Source organism: Mytilus californianus, unplaced genomic scaffold, assembly GCF_021869535.1.
Source record: "Mytilus californianus isolate M0D057914Y unplaced genomic scaffold, xbMytCali1.0.p SCAF_23, whole genome shotgun sequence".
Lineage (NCBI taxonomy): Eukaryota > Metazoa > Mollusca > Bivalvia > Mytilida > Mytilidae > Mytilus > Mytilus californianus.
In genome coordinates, this window is record NW_026262672.1 from 3,443,386 (window position 1) to 3,458,447 (window position 15,062).

General features: G+C 34.2%; 1 pseudogene; it reads right to left on the bottom strand.

The window, feature by feature from the left end:
- Nucleotides 1-12,233: 12,233 nt before the first annotated feature.
- Nucleotides 12,234-14,774, bottom strand: LOC127732264 (uncharacterized; annotated as a pseudogene).
- Nucleotides 14,775-15,062: the final 288 nt, after the last annotated feature.

Consider the following 15,062-nt stretch of genomic DNA (forward strand, 5'->3'; position numbering starts at 1 on the left):
TAGAAATACGGTCATCATTTGTGTTCCTCCAACCGGCAGCAAAAACCTCGTCAAAGTAAGCCATGCAATAATGCAAGGACAATTAATAAACTAGCAAGACTTTACTATTATGTAACAAACATTTGGTTAATTATTTAATCAACAGCATACCGAGAGATTAATAAATTAAAACCAGAGCTTCATGATACTAATGATGTCCTAAAGGTGTCGTAGGAGACCCATGTGGTATTTTCTCAATCAACTTTGTCTAAAGGTGTCAACAATAAAGACAACAATAACCTTAGACAAAATATCGCCAAATAAAATAACGTACACAGATAAATAAAAATAATTTTGTTGTAAGGTATACATGGAGTACGGAATATCTTTTTTTATTTCTGGATCAGATACATCTTTATTTTAAATTTATAGGCTGCATCTTATGTCCCCTTTTCATTGTCCTCGTGAAATTATATGACAATAACTGAAAGCATGATGATTAGAAATTAATAAGACAATTATATCAGAACTTACAGTATAATACTAGTTCTTGAAATAACATTTGGCTGAGAGGGTTCCCTTGATTACAGTGCTTTCCCCGAGTAACAATATGTTGTATCACCTTCATAGCTATGTCTTAAATATGTACCATTACCTTCGAACATCGTCAAGACGTTTGCCACATTTTTTTTTTCTTTTTCCATTTGCCTCTACCTGACTGATGCCCTCACAGGGTGCACCTTTAATGTGTTAATGAACAAAAAATTGTAAATGTTCGACCTAGGAATATTAAGGATTAAACCCTTTTCTAGACATATTTGATGTTAAAACTGGGTCACAAGTAAACATAAACACATGCAAACATTTTATGAATAACAGGGAAATAAAACAGAACAATAAAAAATTAAGACAGCAATAAAATGCTTAGGAATATGCCTAACCAATCATGTACTCTTACTGGATTACACTAGATTTTTGTCTTCTAAATATGAGAATTTGATTTACCACTAGTATACTTATTTTTTTTAAATTTGCACAGAAGTGCATCTATTCCTAATTAATTACTGTAAACAAGGATTTCAACATTTCTATTATTTATAAATAAAAAAATTGTAATAATTATGGTCTTTTTCATGAAAAGAAGGCTGAAGAGTAAAATATTCTCTTAAAAATTATTGTAATGTGTCCTTTTGCATTAACTGAAAATTAATTGATATTGCTAATCTATATATAGATTAGATAAATTAAGTAAAAATGTCTGTACTGTTTTCAAATAAAAATATTGGTATCTAATTCAACGAGAACTCACATTTCAAGTCAAAAGAAATTTACAATTTTGGTGTTTCACCTAGTTTGTTAACAGATGTGTTATACATATTAAGTTTTTTTTTGAAATTGCAAGATAACAGGTAACTAACTTCAATTTGAAACATGCATTTAATCTATGCCAACATTTTTCATTTACTAGCTCATTTGTGTAAAACTGTTTACACTTTTCTACATAATGTTGCAGTACTCTTTGCATTTCATTAACAGTAAGTCTAGGTGATCCATCTAAATACATATAAAAAGAAACACATAGATGACCTCTACAATTGTTAAAAAAATATCAATGCTGATATAACACTTAAAATTACAGAAAGATACAAGTATATGGATGATAATGTAAAAAATATACGTATAATTCAGTGGTTAAGAACTTTCATTTGTAAATTGATAAAAGCTGGAAAAACTACTCTATATAATATATATTAACATATTAACATACATTTGATTATTAAATATATGAAATATTTCATGTGGATAAAATATCAACACGTTTTTCATAATTTCCAAGCAAGAGTATTTGAGAGTTTCACAATTTAACACCCGAGGGTCTTGAATAGATAACTAAACAGTTTTTATTCATTGTTGAAGGGTGTATGTTGACATGAAATTGTTCATATCTTTGTCATTTGGTCTTAAATGGATAGTACTATACCATCTCCTTATTTTAATATAAATCACATGTCCTAATTTAAAAGAATAATGTTTAATTGAGTAATAGCCATTAGGACCCAACAAAATCATAATGAACTTTATGTCACAATTATTTTCGATGCCTGATATCTTCTAGTACCATTTAATGGAATAAGAGGGATTTCATGCAGGCAGATAGTAAATATTCAATATCAATATTTCTGTATGTACAAAGAGTACACACTAAATTACATTGGAGGTAATGTTTTACGAATCTCTAGCGTGATTAGGTGATTTAAAAGCAACATCTTCTGGCCACCAACAAGGTGCTTTAAAGTTGTTACATACTCTTTTGTCATCTAGAGGTAAACATTGCAACATCTTCTGGCCACCAAAAAAGGTGCTTTAAAGTTGTTCCATACTCTTTTGTCATCTAGAAGTATAAATTGCAACATCTTACTGCTTCAATAGTCATTAATACCGAAATAATGTAAAACAAAATGGGATTATTATACCTTGCAAACAATTTTGACAACTTATATGAAGTAATGTTTGTATTGCTCAAGCTTATGTTTTTCTTACATAATATCTACATGAAATACATAAGAAGTGTACTAATTTATAATTTGGTCTTGTATAAACGATTTTTTGGATCTGCTTACCCTTCCGGTGCACCTGCAGTTTTTGGTGGGGTTCGTGTTGCTTAGTCTTTAGTTTTTTTATGTTGTGTCTTGTGTTCTTTTATTTGTCTGTTTATCTTTTTCTTTTTTAGCCGTGGCGTTGTCAGTTTATTTTCGATCTATGAGTTTGAATGTCCCTCTGGTATCTTTCCTATTTTCTATCAGTAAAAACACTTGAAACAAAACTTTGTGTCATATTTTTTTTTATTTGTGGTTTTTTTCTTTTTCTCTTAATTTAATTATTCAATATAAAAAAAAAAGAAGATGTGGTGTGATTGCCAATGAGACAACTCTTCACAAGAGACCAAATGTCACATAAATTAACATCTATGAGTCACCGTACGGCCTTCAACAATGTCAAGCCTTTTCTTATTATATTCACTTTTATTATATATGTTATATTTTTACATATCCACCAATTTTCTGGTCAAGGGGATTGGTTTTGTGTCTGATTAACACTTTTGTTGTTCAAGAATTTTGTTGCTGAAGGCTGTACAATAACCAATATTTGCTGACATTTGCAACATTTGGTATCTGCTGGAGAGTTGTCTCATTGACAATCATACCAAGTCTTCTTATTTATGGGCATGTCGCTAAGTCAAAGGCCTGAAATTTGTCTGTTGCTGTATATCATAATTATTTTAGCTCATCAATGGTATTGAAGTTTGAACGACAAGAAGATGCTAACTACTATGACATTTACTCTCTGGTGTATAGTTGTCTCAAAGGCAATCATACAACATCTTCAAAAATATCTGCAGCTGTCATCGACCTATAACCTGTTCTGAAGAAATGTTTCACAATCCTTGGCAATATGAGGCAAAGACCATTCCATTCATAATCTTGATGGTTCAAAGATGGTAGCTGTACTGGCTGTCTTTCAATTTCAATTGCTTCCAATTCATCTGAAAAAATTCACATGGTAATTAAGTAAATTTCCTTTTAGATAAAAATTACTGTAAACTTGGTCATTAACGGCTATTATTTATTTTAAAATTTACATCAGGAAAGTGTAGAAATGGAGGTAAACCAGAATTGTGCATCAATTAATTTAATTGTTTGTGTATACCCCATAACAATATATTTAATAGATCTAGAAAGGTTCAACCTAAATACGATATTGTTAACAGAAAATAAAATGTTTTAAAAGTTTCGTCATTTTCACACATGGTATATATTAGCATTTAAATAATTAACATAGGGAAACCAAACATATAGTGGGTAAAGTTAGGTTCTTATTATTATTACTGTTATTTTTTAAAACTGGTCCTTGTTAAGCAGCACTGCATAAATTTTTCCTGGACCACTTTATCCATGTAGAATGCTTCCATGTGAGGCGGTCCTGAAAAATGTCTTCTGATTGTAATACTCAATATTTAAAATATTAAAACAATGAGATTCATAATTGACTTCTCTAAGAATTACAAAAATGGTAAAAATTTACAATGCAATTTGACATTATTATGCAAAGTATGACGTAGTTTTTCGATTCTTGGCTAGTCAATTTGTAAACAATTTTAAGTGTTTTTGTTTTATGTACTATCCTTTTATGTTTGTTTAAAAAAATTATTAGAACATAAGGTAAATTTTTTAATAAGTTAATAAGTTGTAAACTTACATTCGAATCTAGTTTGTTTAAATAATAACGGCCTGTACTTGCTATGGTTGGTATATGAAAACCGTAGCATGCAAAAAACGTCACATCCCAACTAGTCTCTCTTCGTCGTTCTCTTCAGCTGCATCCTCTCGGTACCAATCCACAAGGCCAAACAACAAGAATAATTTATAGTTTTTGTCTTTAACTTCAGTAGACTTAGTGTCCGTCTCTTGCTCTAGGAATTAGTTGACGGCACAGCATGGCAAAAAGAAAACATTGATTGAATAACCGAAGCAGTTTTTTGGTGACCTGGTATTAAAAGCGCTGTATGATATTTTTGTTATCTCGACCAGCGAAAAAATCAACATGGCCAGCTGAATCAAAAACGCCTGGCATCAGACCCTTTAACTTGGTTTTTTCGCCTACAGTTTTTGCAGCAAATTTTTCATTTCTTAATGTCATGTAGAGGTACATTATGTGAAATTTCATATGTTTATAAACTCATGGTTTTGGTTGAGTTCTTGGGTTTTTCATGAGTAATGCAGGAGGTCTTGTAACACCATGCATCAGTTCCGTTAATTCATCTTTCAATGTATTCAAGTGGTGGAAAAGGAACTGGATTTGACCTTGAGCTTTGTGTAGCTACTTTTCCAGATTGCTTTTCTGGTGTTGGACCTATATCTCCTGAAATAAACATGATATAACAAGGTCAGAAAAGACTTCAGAAAAAGTTCATAGTAGCTAACATGATGTAACATGTACAAATCAAATTATCGTAAAGTGACAACGTAAACAAATTAAGGGTTATCCATTGCTTTTTGGTAGCAAGTATGACACTTTATAACATCATGATTTAACTGACCAATGCCATATCATAATAAAAACAGAATATATTCAATCAAGCAAGTTGGCATTTCTTTATAAAAACATTTTATCCTTGCAACCTTCTATTAATTATATATGAAACAAATGTTCTAAGTAAGTTTTTTTCTTTGAAATTGTTTTCCCTTCTCTTTGCTGGGAAGTTTTTTCCTCTTCAGAAATGTCTGCAGTTGTTGTAAAGTCAAATTCTTCACAATCGTCTTTTGAATCTGTATAATAAATGATAAAAAATGTTGCAGCATGCATTTTTATTGCAATATTGATTTGTTTTAGATAACATTCTTTTTCCTATTTAGGATTCGGTGAAGCTATAGCAAGTTTCTATATTTTACTGTTACTCTATTATTATTTATGTAGAAAGCTGTTGAAAAGGACAATCAGTCTCAACTCACAGATATACTATGATAAAAAGCAAACTTGATCGAAACGTGAAATGACAAGTTTCTTACTGCTATTCTTGCACTTTTGAAGAATACTTGTAAAAATAAGATGATGTGATAGAATTGCTACATGTAATGAGACAACCACTGAATTGCAGGCTCCTGACTTTGGACAGGCATATATTGGCGGGGTTAAAAATGTTAGCAGGTTCCTAACTCTCCCCTCCTCTAACCTGGGACAGTACATGTACAACATATGAACAAACTATAAAAATCAGATGTTAACAGTACATGTTCCACATATGAACAAACTATAAAAATCAGGGGTTAAGCCTAGAAAGCACCAACCTTGCTGAGTCTGTATTCAGTTATTTCTAGAACGAAATAGGATGGCAGACTCAATTAATATAATACAGATGGTAAGGCAACACTACAAGAATAAAATTGCAAAGGACAAGACCCATCTCTCCACAGAAATTCCGTAGATAAAAATAAATGACTGACAAGATCTTACATTTTTTTTACAGTACACAAATATACGTACCAGATGTAACTTTAACTTTTACTAGGTCAAATGTATTCCACTTTTCCTCTGGTCGTCTAAGCTCATTCATCGCTCTTATGGCGTTTACACTCTTATACCACCTTACAGTTTATCTGCCATGTTAATCCAAACAGATGGAATTACACACTTCTCTTCATGCTCATCTGGTTCCAACTCGTTCCAAACCACCCTTGACCACGTTTTCAATTTATCCATTTTGACAAAACTGAAGTTAGGAACTATATTTGATGCATTTAAATTTTACCTTTGTTCTTTATGCACCTTTTAAGTACTGACATTATCCAAAGCACCGCTACGCTCTAAGTAATCGAATGCATTATTAGTTTTGGCATACAATTTTGGGGAGCATCCAGTTACTTTAGAGTGTGCGAACCTCAGAAAAGTCGGGTGGGATGGAGGGGAAAACCGGCCGCTATGCATTAACCGCTATGAATATGAGACAAGATAGACCAACTTGCAACTTGGTTAACTATATATCTTCGCTATCAATCACGACGGACAAAGGAAAGCCTTCCTTGGACAATTTATACCTGAACAAAACATCTCATTACAATCGGTCTGATATACATCTAACAACAGTTCGAAAAGTGAAAGGATTAGCGCATTCTCGTTACTTCTCACGTGATGTCGCTTAGGATATGACATTATCCAAAGCGCCACTACGCTCTAAGTAACCGAATGCATTATTAGTTTTGGCATACAATTTTGGTCCGCATAGCACACGTTCGACTGTTTGAATTCGAAAAAACACTGAATCTTAAGCATAAAAAATCATCAACCCAAAAACTTATCCCAACACTCTTTCTATTAGAATACCAAGATGACCGAAAATGTAAAGCCAAAACCATCCAAGGACAGAGCCATATAAGAGGGAGACAAGACATCACCTTTCGAAACTCCTTATTTTCCAAATTATCAATACCGACCATAAATATCTTAAAAATTAGGTATGCTACATATGTATTTCAAAGATAATTGAACTATCCCCATCCAAAGCGAACCTTCTGGTTCATTACCAACCATATAGATAAATGTATTCAAGTATTTCGTGGTGCTCAGTTGTATCATTAAATTAGTTGTCCTTTTGACGCATACCCCATATCCTAACCGGAAAGAAGCATATTTTATACAAGAAGACATTTAAGAATAATATTTATTATTGTATCTTTTTTAATACAGAAAGTATGACAATATACATGCTGCTTGTACAAGAAAACAAAAAAATATCGGCAATTTGCATATTGAAAATTACATAACTACAAAGTTAAAAAGCGATTGGTAATTTGCTAGTATCCCCGAACTTGTCATAAACCGAACTTGCATATGAAGGGTTATCAGAAACTTGCTTAAAAAGATTTCCCACCGTACTTTTATCTGCCATTTTGCCTAACCTTGAATATAAGTCCAAGCTACCTCGAGAAAACCAGCCTACATGATCTATTATGTCTTGGGAATTTCCAAAACCAGAGACGGCCAAAGTAACAGCACAACCCCCTCTTATACTATGAGGAGTCTCGCCTTCATCCATTCCCAACTCCCGTAAATATGACTTGAGGCGACCATACATAACCGAATGACTAACCGGAGCTTCCAATACCCGTTTTTTTTCAACAATCTAATATACGAAACAAATACACTGGGGTAAAGCTGATGACGGTCATCCCAAGATGGCGGACGAAGAATTAGGTGAGAATCGGTATTGTCTGTTTTAGTGTTTCTATGAGATATTCTTTATAAAGCATACATTGGTATGATATAAATTTGTAAAAGATTCACACCGAAATCACAAATTACTAACGAGAAATGTATATGAAACGGGAAATTCTATTTGAAAAATCGCTAAGATGACCGTAATTCATCATCATTATTTGTTCAAGATGACCGTAACTTTTAACAAGGATGACCGTCATTCCATAATCCGAGCGTATTATGTTAAGTTTGTCTTAATAGGAGCTCGGTTAGCGGATATAAATATGTTTAATCAGTGTCTTTTTAGCTTTTTGTCGTAATTTCAGTACATGACATCGATATGATAGCATATTGCTAGTAAACAATGAAATATTGATAACAACATTAAAAGTTGAATACAAATTGACAGAGATACGACAAAAAAGTTAAAAACAAAAAAATTATTAAACATACTTATATCCGCTAAACGACCTCGTGTGCATGTTTAAACAGGAAGCAGATTGAAAGCTAACTTTGTCTTGATGTATGAATTGCATGTTTTATACAATTTGACAAGGTTCTCCCTTGTTATACGCTCTTTGTACAAGACTATTCCAAGGATATAATTAGTAGACTAAATTATAAATTTCTTAATAATTTGCCGGAGCTCACCTTCATTAGTTTGATTGCAGTTTTTTGAAAAACGTTTTCTGTTAATATATAAACATTAACATAGATATAGATATATAGCAAAGAAGTGCAATCAGTGGATGTTTCTATAGGTCTGTTTGGTTTCATATTATCGGTTAAAACAATATGTTAATAATCGCTTTTACCTGCATGTATAAGAATGCGTTTTAGTAGATCGAATCAGTCAACTAAATGGTTTACCCTTGTTTCATTTCCTATGTTGACATTCTTTTCCTTTTCATAACTGACCACGCTTAGTTCATGATCAACCGATCTTTAGCTAAGGGGTTTAATTTAAGTTCACATGAATGCGGATTTAATGAAGTCGAATTATTCACATGCAAGTGACTGAACCAAACTGGCTGCTCAAAGCGAATTATTATTTCACCATTTCACTCTCATTAATGATTGAACAAAAACAAATCATATTTTATTTTATTTCTACATCTCGTTGCTAATGCCCCTTTAATATTTTATTGAAATAATTCTTACATGTTTGATGTACTTTTCAGATGATTTAATTCTCCATAAATCGTTAGAATGCAATGGATCACGACAACTGAACAGCAATCAATTAGTATTCCTTTTAATGAAGAAAACGATTATTTGTTTTTTAAAGATATGTCCTATTTAATTGAGATATCATTACTTTTTAAGGATATATCGTTGAATAGTATTGATGGTATATTGAACAGATATATCATGTTAAGGAGGGGTATTTGCGAAAAATACCAGTCGAGAGAATGTTAAATTTCGCGAGCCGTAATGCGAGGGAAATTCATTCTCAAGACTGGTATTTTCGCAAATACCCCTCAAGAACATGCTATATCTGTTTAATTACACCGAATGTTAACGTACAAAACGCATTGATGATCGTGACATTACAAGCGTCCAGTCGGATAGAGTATTTTTTGGCAAATACCACGGCAGAGAGGGTAAAAAAGGCATATCCTTTTTGCATATACCCCGGCGCTGTTTAAAAATGAACGCTATTCATTTGATAAAAGTAAATTGGTGAAAAATACACTGGCTATCAACCAATCAAAACCCAGGATTCTTACATAAGGTGTAATTAACGGTTAAATAAACCCAAGTTACTAGAATTTTTTTAAACATTTTGTGTCTGGGCACTTACACTTATGAAGACATGAACCATTCATAATTTTAGCAAGTTTAGTTTTGCTATCAATTGTTCAGTATCACTTTGATTTGAGTCATTGCAAAAGTTTAACTCACTCTGTTGGTTTTCTATTATGAACCTTTTTTTCATAAAATTGAGATTGGAAATGGGGAATGTGTCAAAGAGACAACAACCCGAAATACATGTCAAAATGAAAGTTCCCGAGACAGATTCATTTAGGAGTTTATTATTGTTTTATTGGTATTTTCATCTTCGACAATTACATTGTTCTTGCAAAGTACATTTCTTGGTAAAACTCCAGTGGGGACTGGCAGATTTTTCATCAAAATTTTATTACCTCGATAAAGTTGAAAATAAATATTCTGGCTTAACTTCCTAGAAAAATATTCTTGTATATGTATTTTTATAGGAAAAAAAATAAATTGATACTTCTGATTAAACTAAATGATATAAAAAGTAAAATCACAAAAATACAGACCTCAGAGGAAAATTAAAACGGAGAGTCCCTTATCAAACGGCAAAATCAAAAGCTCAAACACATCAAACGAATGGATAACAACTGTAATATTCCTGACTTCAGTGGAACAGGCATTTTCTTGTGTACAAAAAGGTGGGTTAAACCTTGTTTTATAGTTAGCTTCACCTCTCACTTGTATTACAGTCGCATACAATTCCATTATATTGACAACGATGTGTGAACAAAACAAATGTACAACAGTCAACATTGTGTTAATCACTATAAAACCAAACAAATATGTAACAAAGAAACACAAAAGGGCATAAAGACAAAGCATATTAGCAAAAATGAAAGACAAAAAAAAAAACACACAAAAATTTACCATAGCACAATAACACAATGACGGGATGTACAAGTCAAATGGATATCACAAAAAATACACTAAACATTAAAAGTAATATTCAAAAAGACAAATAAAAGAATACCGTAACACGTTATTAAGATGATAAACAACGTCAGTATCAGAATATATATACAACTGATTATTTATAACATTCATTTAAGAAAAATTTCTTTATTTCCTTTATAAATTACGGTGACCGTCATCTTTTACCAATTACGGTCATCCCTGTTTTGAATCGCTGGTACTGTTACGGTCATCTCGATTGTGAATTACGGTCATCTTCGTGATTTTTTCAAATCGAATTTCCTGTTTCATATACATTTCTCGGTAGTAATTTGTGATTTCCGGGTAAACCTTTTATACATTTATATCATACCAAAGTATGCTTTAGATAGAATATATCGTAGAAACACTTTAACAGACAATATAGATTCTGATCTAATTCTGCGTCCGCCATTTTGGGATTACCGTGTATCGAATTACGGTCATCACCTTTACCCCAGTGCAAATACCCAAGTTTTAAATTTATGCCCATTTCACCAGCACCGGACACATATTTTTCAATTCCGAAAACAGGACAAACAGAATGGTCATCAAGTCGCATAACCGAAAATTCATTTTTCTTTCCATTACTTAACGTCTTGCCAACTGTATGTGTAATAACAAATCCTGAATCGTCATGTAAACGCCTTATCTCCTGACTGAGGCATTTTCCAAGATCAGAGGCCCTATCACCTGCAAAAAAACTGGAGCTTCAGAAAAGCCTGGTCCCTTAGTAAAACCAATTTTTCAGGTGTAGTATTTCCCTTCACAATTTTGGAATCTATCAATATTGCTATTTTTCTAAGCTTGTCAAAAAAAAAAGGTTTTGCCTGCTTTACTACACGATGTGATATGGCTTGTTCGCGGGTAATCGCCTCCAAATAACGCTGATTTTTTTTTTACTAGCAATAGGGTTCCCCAAATAAGAATCCTCAGCCCAACTTCTTCCCCTCCCATAATTTTCAAAAATTGACCTAACATGGTTCTTACAGTGCTTGACGCTAACCTTAAAGGACATGGACAGTCAAAAATTCCTGACTTACCCAGATTAGGACAAATTATCTCATGAATTTTGGTTTTGCCCTTGCAATCCTTGACAATTAAAAATTTTCTTACATCATCCGGTGTAGCAAAAACAATTCTCTTAGAATTTTTAGAAAGAAACTCTGAAAATTCTTTTTTACAGTACGGGGTATTCTCCATCAAACTATCCAAATTTCTTATTCTTTCATTGACCATAATATATACTAAATCTACAGGCTCGCCCCCCAAGGGTGACTGGGGAATAGAAGTATGGTCACCATTGGTCTTCCTCCGACCGGCAGTAAAACCCGTGCTAAAGTGGGGCGTCCGTTTGGCTGTGCGGGATGTACAAATTTGCAGCCACGTCCGGTCAGAATGGGGACGTTAAATCCGATGCCTCGTGTGAAGAAAGTGCCACGTTCTTTGCACGTTAAGAACCCTTGCAACAACTCTTTGAGGGGTCCGTAGGTGAGCTGTTGCAAGGCTAAATTTATGTCCCTATCCAATATACCCTCATTTCCCGTGGCAGTCTAAATTTCTCCGACCTCAATCCCTTAATCTATGACAGAACCTACCTATTGTATTTATTGTTAACTTGTTCTCGTCCTGAATATGCATGAAATATTTGCCACTGGACGTTAAGCAACCAACAATCAATCAATCTACAGGCTCGTCGCTCTGAATCTAAATAATAACCACAAGATTTACAAAACTTTGCATCGTCATCGTTTGGGTAAGAGCATGAGCCACAGGGCGAAGCTGGTTTCCTAATTCTTGGGATTCCACAAGGTATCTAAAATTAGAAAATGATTTTCGCTGCATACAAGTCATGCTTCAAAGGCATTGGGTGAAAACCATATTTCGATGGGGCTAACAACACAGAATCATTCCCTTGACGACCTAAGACTAAAACGTCGTCTACCATGGACCAAAGGGTTGGCCACCAACACGACAACGGCGATAAAGCTTGGAAAACAAATGTGCAGCATTTCGGCTTTTGTTCAACAAGAAACCTGAGAACAGGAGAATTAAGACAAAAAGGTGGAAAAACGTATGGGTTCAACTCATCAGTAACATTCTGAGCGAAAGCATTAACTCCATAAGATTTTGGCGTAGAACAAGGGGTAAAATGCCTTAAAGGTTTACCACAATCATCAACCATAGCATTTGAGTCAAGGGCCATTAGATCCACAGTATGTGGTCCAAACCGCTTTTGAACCAAGAGCCAAGCTTGTGGACTGAGCATAGTATCTTGAAAGTTTAAAATTCGAGACTGAATATCTGCAGGATTACATTTTGAAGGAATGTAAATAAAATGGTTTGGCAGACGTGAAAAATTTATTTGAATACATCATTAAGGTCAGAACATCTACTTCCACCCTTTCCCAAGATGCTATAACTACTTGATTATCAACCAACACGTCAACCCTATGATCCTTCGTTTTTCCTGACAATGAAAGTTTTTTCAACAGCCTCAGCCTCTTTCACATGAATCTGCCTATTATCTCACGAAACAAAGAAATCACCCAAAACCTCCTGCTCTTCAACAACAGCATCCCATCTGTACAGCGATGCGTCTGTTGCAAGTTTTATCTGCAAATGCCTTTCTTTCCTCCAAGGGACAAACTCCTCCCATTTGTCTAAAAATGCCCAATGACTAATTTCAGTTTTTAAACGACCCTCAAGAGCAACGGGTCTGCTGTTTTTAATGACCTTGCTTATAGCTAAATTTACTTCTCTGGTATACAATATCGCGGCGGGAACCGCTAACATAGACGATATACATTTCCCTGCAAACCTTTGAAGCGTTTTTAACGAAACCACTTTCTGGGTCAACATGCCTTCCCTAAGTAAGGCAAAGGACACTTTCTTCTTTTCAGGTAACACGAAAGCCTGTTTAACAGAATCTATTAACATACCAAGAAATCCAATAACCTGACAAGGCTCGAAAACTGATTTACCCAATCTAATGAAATACCCTAACCTAACTACTACTTGGCATACGATATACAAGCTCATTAAGGCTTTGAATTTTCCGTTAAAACAAGAAACAGTGAGGAATTCAACAACGAGTCTGTCGTCTATATATTGTAAGCAAGGCACGCCGAGTTTCCTACAAAATCCAGTAGCTACAAGCCCAGTAGTATGGTAGATATACGCGCTGGTCTTAAACCCAAACGGATTGTATTATTAACTAAAAACCAACCCCCAAATTCAACTCCAAAATATGTTCTAGACTCTTCTTGTAGTAAAACATGGTCGTGCCCAGATTAATCATCTATAGAATTTAAGAAGGCATTCCTACGCACTAACCGCGGAACGTCCTTCAAAGTGTCCAAGACAAAAGGTTTGTCCATTATTCAAAGATTAAGGATCCTTTCGTCGTGGCACAGTCTTGGCTTTGTTATCTCTATAGTAAGTGGCATAACTAGATGAGGAGGTTCACATTCCCCTACTTTACCCCACACTGACATTGACCTACTTTTTAGCCTAGTTAAAAGAGTGGATTTAATCAAATCGGTATGATCTTTACACATAGATGAATTAATAAAACATTGTTTAGGCGGGCTGTCTGAATCATAAGATTCCCCTTTGAAATTTCCCCTAAAATGTTTTAAATATTTTGTCATATCAACGCCATGTTCCAACCAATCTAAACTTCCTCACTTGGCTCTATAGTTTTCCATTCATTAAAATGCTTATGCAAATTCCCTGCCTGACAATACTCTGGATCACTAAAGGGCAGAGCTTCGAAATCAAATTGGTCACTAGCGGCAACCTCTTCAGCTAATGTAACGTGAAACGGCGGTCGAAGAACCTTTCCTCTGTAATTGACCCAATTTTCTTGCATTTTAAAATGACTAACTTCCATAGGATTAAAACCAGATTCCGTTCCCAGTCAGGAATGTCTGGATGAAATCTTAATTTCTTAACAGAAGCACCTCAAAAGAGAAAAATAAATTTCAGATTTACAGAGAAAAAATTCTTCGACCTCCATTCCATGTGACAAAAGCCACTAGAGAATTAGATCCTCCGGAATGGAAATAAAAAAATACTAAATGCAGTGAAGGGACAAAAGATAACTAAAATTAAATCGTTCAAAAATGTGGTAACAGTCAAAATGACCCGTACAGGAATACGACAAAATAAATCTATGTTTTCTTCATCTTTGGACAATTGTTAACGAAGTGACCAATTTCCTTGCACAAGAAACAGGCACCTCTTACACGCTGAAATCTGTGCCTTGGACCTGGCCCTCGTAGTCCCATAAACGGTGGCAACACTTGACTTGGATAATTATGACCCATTGGCATCGGAACCGGATATGGAGGGTAAAAGTAAGGCATGTGTTGCTGATTTTGTAACAAATTAACACTCTGGCCAACGCTCGGCTATTTTTCCTTTTCGGCCTTTGAGTCATACTTTTTTTATTTTTTGACCACTCGGCTATAGTGGATGAAATCTTCCTATCTTCACTTGATCCTACAACCTCAGGCACAAATTACAGACATCAGGATTATCCTCATAATGTCTACAGGCCTGGCCCCTAAGGGTGACTGGGGAATAGAAGTATGGTCACCATTGGTCTTCCTCCG